Below are 13,425 nucleotides of genomic sequence, written 5' to 3' on the forward strand. Positions count from 1 at the left end.
TGTTTAAGTTTTTCTCTTTTTGGTAGAGGCATATATAACAACTTCAAAAGCACAGCATGTTTTAAAACAAAGCCACACTAAATTAATTTTTCTGAAGTTAAGGCAAACAGTTCAGTTCACTCAACGCCAGAGAACTGAAGTGACTAAAGGAGTAATGCCTTTTTACACCAGCTTTAAAAAAAGTGCTGTATATCTTCTAATTATTCAACGGATTTTTCAGCAAAGATTTCCCATTTGAGGCTAAGACATCCCTCAAGTCCTACTTAAACTGTCAAAATGAGGTAAAAAGGCTGAAATGATCTATGAAAAGAAGGATGGTACATTTAAAATAAATAGTCTTTAAAACTGTGTGGGACACCTTTGTATTTATAGATCTTATCCAACATACAAGTGCAATGAGAAACTCCCCAGCACAGCTGGGTTTGAGGCATATTCTTTATTCCAGGCTCAAGCAATTCTGAGTGTTGGATGAGGATGTGGTAAGTCAATAATTGCACAATAATGTATTATAGTAAGGCAATATAAAAATACAAGTCTGGTTTAATTTATGGGATCAGTCTGCATATAAAAAATGTCTAACTCATTGCCTTCAGATTCCACGTCTTATATGAGGGTTGGTTTCACTTGAAGGCTCTGTCTGAGAATAAAATCCCTGTTTATGCCTTAGAGGAGCAAAAGGGAAATGAGGCGATACATCTGTTTTCTTGCCTCACAGACTTAGTCCAGAGCCTGAACATCCCTGGAAAGACAGTTACACTTTGCCAATTGCACTGCCAATCTCTTGCAGGGTTTCTGTTTAGCTATTCTGTGGAATGGTTCAGTCTCAAGAAGGAAGTATTGCAAACTAAGACTATTTTGTGGGGTAAATAGTTATAGCTCCATCCAGGTCAATCTTCAATGATTACAAGAGAATTACACCAAGCTGGTTTTATTTTAGATAGGCACGGTTTGTACACCATGTGGTTTTCACACAAATGCATACTTTTACTATCCACACAGCAGGCATGGATGTACCCTAATACAGGCGTGTGGGTGGGAAGGCGTTACACTAGCATGAGCTAACTTCCCAGGTGAAGAAACGCCCTCAAAGCTCGTCCACATTTGTTGCCCAGGATTATTAGTGTTGGTCAAACCTGGGTAAGTGTGACAGTTCATTTCAGCCTAGATATGGAGACTATGCCCAATCGTATCTGAATTAAACATAAGAATTCTTCCGCAGAAATTGAGCTAGAAATGTTGGCCTGTATCTCTGTGTATCAGTTGATTTTATTTTCATTCCAGACCATAGCCAAGTAGGTCAGTAAGTGAATAAAAAAGGGAGGGGGGGAGGGAAAAGGTTCATGGTAGGAACTTACTAAACTTAGTTTTCATCTCTAAAAATTTCTATATGCAACATTTAATATTTGGTCAAAGGTTCAAATCATTTGCTATTTTTTAACAGTATCCTGCTTTCTTAGGTCTGTAAAACAATATGAGGAAAAGTTTAAAATTGTGATAGTAACTTTTATTACATTACACTTGAATTATCTGATAAATGAAGACTATTGCCTCTGTGGTACCTACCACCTGAGAAAAATGTCTGTAAAGAGGAGTGTAATGATTTATGTGAACAAAGTCTTCAGGAAGTGTCTCAAACACATTTTATTTCACTGAATGTTTGAATTTTTTACACTTCTAAGTAAGTTGAAAGCCAGGTAAATTTAAAGGTAGCCAGAGAGCTTTTTATTAATATTGCAAAAAAGGTTTGTGTATTGTGTATTCTAGCGATTTTATATAAGATATTGAGTCCTCACCATATTCTTTTGATAGCATAATAATAATAAAGTATAGGGGAAGACATGTAGCATTGGTTTTCCTCAGGTGTAAGATATGACTCATCAACACAAATTTCTCTGAAAATCCATGAAAATCCATAGTTGTAAAAGGCCTTTCACATGGAGGTTTCAGAACGGGAAGCTATTTCACAAGTCTAAAATATCCATCTTGATTGTACTATGTCTTCCAGCCCTGGGTTTTCTTCCAGTACAAATGCAAATACATCTTACCAGCACTGATAAGGCCAAATTGCCTTGTGATGTTGGTGTGGAGGGCTCTGCCACCACTGAAACCTCCCCAGCTCTGGTGTCATCTGGGTCCCCCATCTGCAGACAAAGCCAAGATAAGTACTTTTAATGACAGCGACAACTACAGCTCACCTTCTCCTCTTGAACTGGTCCCAAAAACCACTTCTGTTGAAAATCCAAATGCCATCCCAGCCTGCCAGTTTGTAGCCCTGTGAGGCAAAAAAGAGACTTTAACTAGAGAACTTCGTTACTACTTAGCATGCAGGAGTCCTACTCCTTGATATTGTTTTTGCTGGGAGAAACAACTGCCTTCATGGCAGCCAGGTTAGCTCTGGCAGACTTCATCTGCAGGTGAAACCTTGCTTACAGAAGCTCTGGCCCGGGACTGTCTGTCACAGCCATGGAGGGTCCAGGGCAGCCTCGGTCCCTCTCTTGGTAGCCAGGATTAGCCACAGTGAGCCCATATGCAGGCTGCAGAAATATATTTAGTGCTTTGGATAACAAAGGCAGCTACAGATGAGTTAAATAAGCTGTGAGCACAGCCCAGATACAAGCTTTTGCCAATTCTAAACATCTCCCGTGCCAAGTATTCTAGCTTGACCACCCCATAGCTGTCTGAAACAAATGGAGCTCATTTTTCTCTTTCTGTTTTTTTAAACAACAGATGGCAAAGCTGTTTGTAGAATCCGTTTAGACTAACGTATGCCGTATTGTAAATAATCATGAACTGAACTTCAGTCTGACCATTCCTCAGACCTCAAATATTTTTATGTAACATATGATAAAGTGGTTCTCAGAAAAAGTTCATATGTTTCTGTTGTTATATTGTCTAATTGTTGGGATTATTTGTGTCAGGTGGATGAACAGCCTGCCAAACTCCAGGGAGGCAAAGAGCATGAGGCCTTGTGAGCTTTTGTTATTCCTGTTCTATTGCAGCGCAAATATCTGTGCTAGAAAGTGCAGATTGTGATATTGTCTTAAGGGTCTAGTGTATCAACAGCAACGTATTATAGTTTTCAAGTTCTGACGTAATGTGCTTTGCTGATTTATTACTTTGAAGTGTGGTGACGTAACATGACAGCTGTGTATATAAAACGGCAATCAGTTAATGTACATTTTCTGTTTCTGTGTGCCTTTGGAACCTGAACAGGGCTAGATCATCCTGATCTTTCCCACTTTTCCCTATTATTGTACAAAATAAAAAGATACTAACTTCTTAGGAAAATTACAAGTGTCTACATGATGAAAATTATCCTATATACTTACATTTAAAAGATTTTGAGTGTTACAAAGTCACAAGCTGCAAATATATTTATTGTTTTGAAATACAAAGGTATTTTCCAAAAGTGATGAGATTTCACAGTAGAAAATGAACTCCACAGCTTGAAGATATGTCTAAAGGATTTTCTATTTATAGTCCCTTGGAAATATTGATACATTTAATTCTCTACAGGTTTCCACTCTTTTATCACAAAAAAATTGATAAAAACAAAGCCAAGTTCTATCTAAAGATAACCAGTCAAAGAAAGACCAAATAACTGGTGTTTGATAAGACTTGGATGACAATTAGTTTATGGCATCTGTCATACTGGGAGAGAGGAGGAAGAGGTCCCGCATAGCCCTGAACTTTTGCTGTATCGTATGAGAAAACTGTACTTATGCTACACTGAGTGATGCTTATAGAAGAGTAACAGTTCACTTAATCTGTTCTTCACTCTTCCCTACATAGACCAAGCTGCAAAGCAAAAAGATAAAAAAAACCCCTGCCACTCACTGATTTTATTTTCAAATCACAATATAAATGATTAGCAGTCCTTGCCTTTTCTCAATGAATTCTAGTGTGGGCTTTTAGTTATAAGGCTTGCAGATGCATTGTAACTTGTGCTAGACACACAAGTCTAAACTGAGGCCATGTGTTTTTCCATAAGAAATCCAGCATTCTGGACCTCCTATGATCCAGAGTAGAGGCAATGCGTGTCCTAGTTTCCTTCTCTCTCCTACACCCAGATCTCTTCCCCTAGAGACCAACATATTGTTGAGAGTAGGAAGAAAGGTGGATTCCCAAAGTCTTGCCCCACTGTGAGGTCAGGAAAAAGCTGACTTTGACCAGGATGTAGGAAGTGCTCATGGGGCCCACAATTTAAATCTAGCTAGGTGAACATGCTGCTGTATGATAGTGCTCTGAAGCTGGTAACCTGCATGACTCCTTCAAAATCTGTGTTCGGTTTCATGTCAGTCTTTGTTCAGGTCATTCTATGACATTATCAGCTGTACACAATTTAACACAAAAAATAAAAAACATATACAAAAATTTCCCATATTCCTTTGTGCAACATCGGTTTCATTCTAGCAGAAGTCCATTGACTGGACTGGCATTAAATGTTTACAACTGTTGAGCAGTACCACAGCTTCTGCATTCACATGGCTTTGAAATCAGTGGGAATTTTTACAAAATAACTAAGATTAATTTCTTTAAACTGCATTTAACTTTGTAACAGCAGTACATGATATAAATTATTATTATTATTTTCTCACTGGATGAAATGATTAGGAGTAGATTTTCAATCTGAGGTAGTTACATAAGTTGTCTTGCTTCAGAACGGTTTGTAACTAGAAATAACATCTTGTATAAGACTAAGCATAATAGAAGAAAAAAAAGCAAAACATTGGTTACTCAAGTTCTTAATTGGGTCCTTTTTCTGAGTTTGAAGTGAAAATTGTGTCTGAAACCTTGTCAAAATTTTTCATCTGTACTTGTTGATCTAATAAAGTATAACACTTGGTCTACTTATGAACTTTGTCCTAGCTGCAGTGAAATATTACTCACACATTCATTTTACAAATACATGAAAAATGATTTTGTAAACATCGAGACTAATCATTCTTTCTTATGAGGAAATATGTGGAACTGAGTGGAATTTTCTGTGATAATTTTCTTTCAGATGTTATGGGGATGTTTTCCACATGGTGAAGATTTCTCCCATGCGTCCAGTGAGAGAGGGATGTCATGCATCATTTCTTCCAAAACCACAGAGATATTTAGGTAGCTATAGATGACAAGGAAGAAAGACATCCACATCCTCATCCTATCACAATTCACATTCATCAAAGCTGATATTAGTATAATTTCACAGTCCTAGATAAATGTGGTTTTTAAACTACACTGACAAAAGTATGGTATTACCTTATATTCTTTGTATATCTTAAGAACAGTAGTGCAAGACACTTCTTTTCTATTGGGAACTCTGATCAAGGGAAAAGGAAGAATGTATTTTCATCCAGTCAGGCCTCACTTGTTATGGTTTTAGCTGGGATAGGGTTAATTTTCTTCACTGCAGCTGTGCTTTGTCCTTAGTATGAAAACAATGTTGATAACACACAGATATTTTGGCTGTTGCTGGGTAGTGCTTGTACTAGTCAAGGACATTTCCAGCTTCCCATGGTCTGCCGGGTGCACAAGAAGCCGGGAGGGGAGGGGGCACAGCCAAGAGAGCAGATTCAAACTGGCCAAAGGGATGCTCCGTATCATGTAACATCATGCCCAGTATGTTAACTGGGAGGAGCTGGCCGGGGGAGGGGGGCAGCAATCACGGCTTGGGGACGGGCAGCGTTGGTCGGTGGGTGATGAGCAGTTGTATTGTTTGTGTTTCTGGTTTTACCCCTTTTTCCCTTTTCCTTTTATTATATTAGCATTATTGTTATTATTATAATAATCATTTTTTTATTTTAATTATTAAACTGTTCTTCTCTCAAACCACATGGTTTTTTGTTTTCTTTTGCTTTTGCCCTCCCGATTCTCTCCCCCATCCCACAGGGGTGGGGGGAGTGACTGAGCGGCTGCGTGGTGTTTTGTTGCTGACTGGGGCTGAACCACGACACACTCCTGATGCCCAACATCTTTACTTAACAGATGGATACCTGGAGCAAGTTTCTTGCTTTCCTGGAAGCTCAGAGGTTCTGGTAGCTCTCCTGCCGAATATGAAATTTAGTAATTTTGTTTACTTTTTTTTTCCACCCAAAGGGGCACATGCTGGTTGACCAAAACCAGCATGTGATTTTGAGGTAATTTTTCAGGAAACAAAAACAAAAAAAGGTAATTTGATATATTTGATTTTAGTAATTTGAAGCAATCATTTGCTTTCAAATGCACTTAAAAATGTTCTTAAAACCAAAGCAATTGGAAAAAATATTTATTTACTCATTTATCCATTTCAATTCACTGAAGCTTAAAAAAGGCAGTCCAAATATTTCCTTATTCCAACTTTTTTAGAACTTTCAGTTTTGGTGGACCAAAAAAAGTTGTTTCAAATGGCCGTATCCAGAAGCTCACAGAGACAAAATATTCAGTCCCAGAATTAATAATTCTGAATATGATAAGAAAATATACTTTCTTTGCTACAAGAGATGATTCATTTGGGCTGAATTTGTCTTGGTTTACTCTCTTTGGAGAGTGTAATGTCACTACCTACATGGACCTGTTCTATTCCCTGCTAGTCTGTCCCTTTTCAGAATTATAAGACACTAAAAAGTAAACTGAAGAAAGTAGACTACAAATAATATTGTCTGGGGCTTTTCAGCTGCTAATTTTATTTTTCTACATCTCTCTAGAAATGTGCAGACCTTGTGGTTCATGTATGAAAAGAGGAATATCTTTTTCTTCCTAATACTATCAACACAGATGTTCTCGTGGTATTCCCAGTCAAACATTTCAGGAACATGTGGCAAGAAAGTAGGAGCAAAAATAAACATTGAAATAAATGGAGGATGATCAGTGTGGAGAACAGGATGTATTTTACAACTACTAACCAACACTGAAATACTTTGAAGAACTAGAGCAACAAACAAACTTGAAATTTGTCATTTGTGGTAATAGAAATGCACAAGTTAAAGTTGGTTCGACAGTTTGCCTAAAGATATCAAGTGAGCCAGAGAATTTCACAGTAGACCATCCCTGCTTCCACTTCCTTTATACTTCCATTTGCATTTGAATTCAGTCAGAAATTCTCTGTTCATCCATGCTGGCTGGTGGCAAGGTAGACAAGAAGCTGAACTTGATTAAGCAGTGTGCCCTTTTTGCCAAGAAGGTGGCCAGATGCATATTGGGCTGCATTAACAGGGATGTAGCCAGCAGGTCCAGGGAAGTAGATATTCTGCACCATGTGACACCAGTAAGACCACATCCAGAGGGTGCTGCATTTGCAAGCCCCTAGTACAAGACATGAAGATGGACATACTGGAGTGAATATAGTGAAAGGCCACCAAGATGACCAGGGACACATGACATACAGGTTCAGAGAAATGGATTTGTAAGGGAGAAGTGATAGCACAAGAAACAATGAACACAGATTGGAATGTGGCAAATGCTGGTAGATACGTGGTTAAAGTTTTCTGTCATGAGGATGGTCGAACACTGGAAAATGTTTCTCAACCCTTGTAGATATTTAAAATTTGATTGAACAAGGCTCTGAGTGACCCACTCCAATTAGACCTGTTTTTAGCAAGAGGTTGGACTAAGTGGCCTATGATGGTTTTGGCCAGGATAGAGTTAACTTTCTTCATAGTAGCTAGTATAGGGTTATGTTTTGGATTTGTGCTGAAAACAGTCTTGATAACACAGGGATGTTTTAGTTATTGCTGAGCAGTGCTTACACAGAGTCAAGGCCTTTTCTGCTTCTCACAACACCCCACCAGCAAGTGGCTTTTGGAATCATTGAATATAATTTCCTGATGCCTCAGACAGATAAGTGTTACAAATTCTGTAAGAAGAAAATCATGCTCTATTTTAATGGGTCTAGGAGATCTGCACCAAAAAAAAAAAAAAAAAAAGCTACTGGAAAGCTGTTCAAGAATCTCTAATGAAAAGGTAGGAACTTTGTCTCAATTCCCTCAGGATCTTGAACTTCTTTTCCCATTTATCCCTTTTCTTTTTGTAGTAACATTATCTTTTAGTTCAGAAAGTTCTTTCCACTCATAAAATTTACCCCATTGTATTTATATAGAGCACTAGCACCTGCAGTTTTCCCAAACTGAACAACCCAAGCTGCTTTAGTCTACTGAAACCCTCCAAACTTTTTCCTGTCCCATGATAAAATAGTAGGCCAGCTCTGCAGCTATTCTGGTTTGAATACGTCTTTCATGGCTGCTGGCTATCAGAAGCTGTTCACAGATGCCTCATCCTCTCTAGTAAGAAACAAACAAAAAAGTGCAACACCAAGCATTTTTTTGTACATTTCTTTAAGCCCCACATTGTAACATTTGGGTAAAGGTATAACTTATATTTGCTCATAGTTGTAAGCCCGTGACCTTGATGAACAAAAGGTTTAGTTTCCCAATGCACAAAGTTATTGTGCGAGGGAAGGAAAGAAACCCTAGATCTTCTTAGACAGTACTGATGGTAGGACTGTGGCCACCTACTAGTATGGACATGTATGGAAGAAGAAATCATGTTATAAATTGTTTGAAGAGATCCTGAAAATCACTTGCAGAAGTCAAGTGAAAATAAATAAATGAATAAATAAAACAAAACAAACAAAACCCAAAAAACAGATTGCCAAATACCTTTTATATCCAAGCCATATTTCCTGGTAAACTAGAATTTTGCCAGGAAAATTTTACCTGGTAAATTAGAATATTAGAATAATTTAGTTTCCATCTTTTCTTGGCAGTAAGACCGATTTTTTCTACTAACTTAAAACAGCAGCATAGTAAAAAAAAATTAATGGTAAGCATTAATGGAGAAGTATTAAATCCAATGTTTAAGCATAAAAATAGGCCATTTAAAATATTACTTTACAGTGAACCACTGAGACTGCTGAAACTACTAGACTTTCAAGAATATGTTCATAGACAAGTTATAGCAGGATTGTGGCCATGTTGCTCTGAAGTTACTACCAAGCATATCTTTTATGAAATGATAATATCTCTTATTAAACCAATGGATATTGCTTCAAAAACATACAAGCTTTTGGCTCAGAAAACCTTCAGAAATCCTAAAAGGACACTAGAGTCTAAAAGCTTCTCTAATTTCTTTAGCTGTATTGACTGGAGTGATATTAGTAAAAATACTTCCTCCTTCTGCAAACATTTCTTTCCATATGCTGTAAAAATTATAAAAAATGGTACTCTAGTTATGATGCTTGATCAACACAGACTAAAATAAAGCATACCCTGCTAAGCTTAGGCAGAGCTAAAAATAGATATCTTCTCAGGTTATTGCATATTTCTCCAACTTTAAGAATCAGGATTTAGTAACAAATCTTTCTTGCTAAATTTTTTTTCCTTTTATTTCTTCCACACGCTTGCATCCCACCCCCACCCCACCCCACCCCGCCAGTGCAGCAAGCATCTTGCCTGTCCTTGGCAACATTATTGATAAAATTTATAGATGTTCCTCATACTTTCCTGATACCTTTTTAGGAAGGACTGATGATTTTTCTTCCCTTGGGAAGTGTATTTTCTCACAGTAACCTATAGTGAAGAGTAGCATATAAGCTTAAAGATAGTCAAAACTTCTCTATCTCCTGCCCTTCTGAGTTTAGTCACTGAGCTGAGCACGTTTATCATCTATGACTACCATTGCTTTCAATCAGTTTAACAATGTTTATTACTGGTATTCTACAGAAGGCCCAACAGGCCAGTTCTCCGTGTTTATCTTTGAGGGCTTTAACAATAGTCTAGTGCTTTTCTCTAGACTAGACACTACAAAGCTCACTTTTGGTTAACTTAGGCTAACTTAAAGCTTGAAGCAACCTTAACAGACCGCATGCTCGATTAGAAAGGTTTTGACAATGCAGGGCCATCTTCTATTTTCTTACAATATCTGAAAATAACTAATTGACTAACTAAATAATTGGCTTCAAGTGTTCTTCACAAACACATCATTGCCGAAGGTGGTCATTAGGAAGAGGCAAAGGAGAACAAGTTCTCATAGATTTTCCAGTCTGAAGAGGCTGTTGACAATGAGAAAGGGGATAAGATGGATTGCATAAATGAGGACAAAGGAAATGAAAGACTATGTCCAGAAAGGCACCATGAGGTTATGCAAATGGATATTTAAGAATAGGACTGTGTAAAACCCTGAGAGACTTTTCATCCTATAAGCATGTCGGTATACATAAGCGCATACAACTACAACACCTTGCTTCCCCTGATGAGATGCCAGAATCACCTGCATTGCTATCCCTACCACATTAAGCATGGCTGCAGAAAAGCACAAGTGCTATCACTATAAATATAATGGCATATACGCAAGTGCTAGAAGTTGTTGCTATGCCTTTATAATGAACATAATTGAGGGTCAGCAGCAATGTTTTTGTAACTGCATGTCAAAATGCATTAGTTTTATTTAATACAGTTGCTCATTATTTTGCTATCCAATAAAAGAATATTATGAAGTTGCAATACATTTACTAGATCTAGCTAAAGAAAATAAATTGTAATGGAGCAAATTGGAGTGCATACATGACAAAACTATTCATAAATATTTACAGCTGAGGAAGGCAGAATGCTAGTCAGTAAAACTATATTATAAAGCTTGTATATGGTGAAACAGTAGCCACTAGAAGGTCCGCAATATTAACAAAAAAAAAAAAAAGGAGAGTGCAAGGGTTACAGGAATCTTAATGATTTCAAAGAAGCAGCTATCCCTCTGTCTATTTAGAACTGAGACTGCAAAAGCAACTGCAATTGCCTTTGAAAACTGCAGGTAAATAATTATTTACATTTGAGACAGAAATTTTATAAGGCACCAGTGAGTTGTACGCCTCTTTTTTTACACATATTCAAGAACAAAATATTCATACTAGAGCTAGGTACCAGAATTATTAAGGGATTTTGTATCTATCCTAAAGTAGGAAATGCAGACTGTCAGTTGCTTGGCTTGAACAAACTAACCTTGAGATAGGAAGACTACCGATCTCTTGAAATACAAGCGAAATAAACTCTAAGGAGTGAAAAAACAAACAAAACCCCAAACCAAACCAAAACCAACCCCCCCTACACTTAAGAACAATGTGGTCAATATTTCATCATAATATTTTATAAAACCAGTCAAAAGTAAAAGAAAAAGGAATGCAGTGGGTATAAGGTAACTGAGGTTGGAAATCAGAGAAATTATAAAATTTGATTAATTTATGACAGGGATCATATGAAATGGTTTGCAAGAGCAGAGGATTGGATTCAGAGAGTAGAGAGATTTCTTTCAATTCTACATCCCTAAACTAAAATAAAAACGTAATTTTAAAGCTGTATATAAACCAAGTAAATGGGGAAAGTCTTTTTCAAGAGCAACAAAAAAATTGGCAGTAGCAGGTAATTCATTCAGATGTGCAGCATGGTATAAAGCCTTTTCCTCATCTCCCGGACCAGGGATAACAGGACTGCTATGCGTAACTGGTTTGTGAATGCCTATAGCATGTGCTGATTTTCATTGCTTTTTTCTTTACTTTATTTGTCTTTATTGTAGTAGTGCAGGTCAATAGGATGGGCATTGATATTCTGCAAATACTGAAGAACAATGCATTCAAACTCTAAAAGGGACAGAAGACCAGTGTTAGTCAAATCACACAGTCCCATGTTTCCGACTGTAAAAGCACAGCAGAGATCCTGGAAACTGGCAAAAGGAGCTATGGCTATTGAAAAAGTACTTCAAAACTTCAGAGGTAGAAGAAAAGAAACTGCGAGAAGTGAAATGCCCTTCCCTACTCTTCCTATAAGGTCCGAGAACCAGCCTGGGAACCCACAGTGTATTTAAAAACAGGTTCCGAACTATGACACACTGTGTACCTCAGTACCTCTTGAGTTGAGGACAGGGGACAAGGAAGGACAGGGAGCAGCAAAGCACATGAGCCTTACAAACCCTACTGTGTTGACAGCTGTGCACTGACAGAAGTCCTATTTGTAAGATTTTTGCAGATGTGGTTGCTGCTCTGTAAATGTCGAAAGAACTTTTATACTGATATAACCATATATTAGTATAAATGGTATAATTGTGTCCTTATCAAGTGTGTACACAGTCATTATGTTTATAGTTCTTGGGTCAAAGGAGTCCAACAGAAGTTGGGCGGTTTTGTGCTTGACAATATATGCTGTTATATCAGCATTTCTGAAGGTCATAAGTAAATAGTGGTACAGGTATTTTGCATGCTGCATATATGCTGAATATTGTGGGCACAGAGCACAGATTTCATATGTTCAAAAATAAAAATTGGCTTTGTTTTTTTTTCTTCATTAAGTCATGCAGGCAAGAGTTACCAAATATACATGGTGACTGAGGTATGACAAGTCATCTCCAGTTTCTGTAGAATGACACGAATTAGAAGAATTCAAAGCTCATAATAATTTCCCAGTACATCTATTTCAGTGCAGCACAAAAGGTCTAAAACAGTGAGTTGCTAATGACTAACACAAGCTAATAGCTATTTGTATACTTCAAGGTAGTTGAAGGGCAAGCAGTTCAGTTGCTCTAATAGCAAAAGTAAGTCATTAACTCATGGAAAGATCGCAGCTAACTTGGAGACTAAAGAAATAACCAGAGAAGTGCTTTATTTTGCAAGGCAAAGGTGGGCATATTTGGTTTTAACGGGTTTTGTTAATTAAAGAGGTAGGCAATTTTACTATAGAAATATAATCCCTAATGTTCATAGAAACTTCCGAAATCTCTGATGCTCCTTAAAAGCCCTGTGTTTTCCCTGAACAGATGTAAAAGGAGCAGACTGGGGTCTGAACAACTGTTCTTGAAGAACAAGAAAGAAGAACGAGCTGCTTATTATTAGAAAGCTCTACAATACTGCAGAGCTTTGTTTTCCCGTGGTGTAATAACATGTACTATGGAAAAAGAACCCCTTAAGATACATAAATATAATTTTTTCTCTAATTCTGTCAATACTTATAGTCAACCAGTTCTCCGCATACTCTGGTCTACAGTCATAGTCAGAATTCTCTGGGTGAAATACTGTTTTCTCCCCAGCTGACTTTCACAAGAGGTCAAAAGGCTGTTACCCTTCAGCAAGATGTTGGTGTGATCTTATTAAAGCTGTAAACTGAGGCTCAAAGATCTCATTAAACAATAAAATAAAATTTATCAAACATGGCAAAGAAGAGTCACATAAATATTTAATTACATTCTTTGCTCTTATTGTATTAATGACTCCAAAAAATATCGGAGCCCCATTTTGGATAATCCTATGCGAACTTACAGAAACAGCCTGTGACACAGACAGTTGTTTCAGTAATCACAGCAGCAAGTCCAGTACTGAAGAAGGAAACAGTGGGAGTAGAGATGAGTCTTTAAAATAGATAATGGTATGTGTGCTAAGGGCCGACAAGGTATATCTTTGAAAACTCAGCAAAAACTTGTTCAAAA

The sequence above is a fragment of the Phalacrocorax carbo genome, chromosome 1 (genome assembly GCF_963921805.1).
Source record: "Phalacrocorax carbo chromosome 1, bPhaCar2.1, whole genome shotgun sequence".
In the NCBI taxonomy this organism is placed as follows: Eukaryota; Metazoa; Chordata; class Aves; order Suliformes; family Phalacrocoracidae; genus Phalacrocorax; species Phalacrocorax carbo.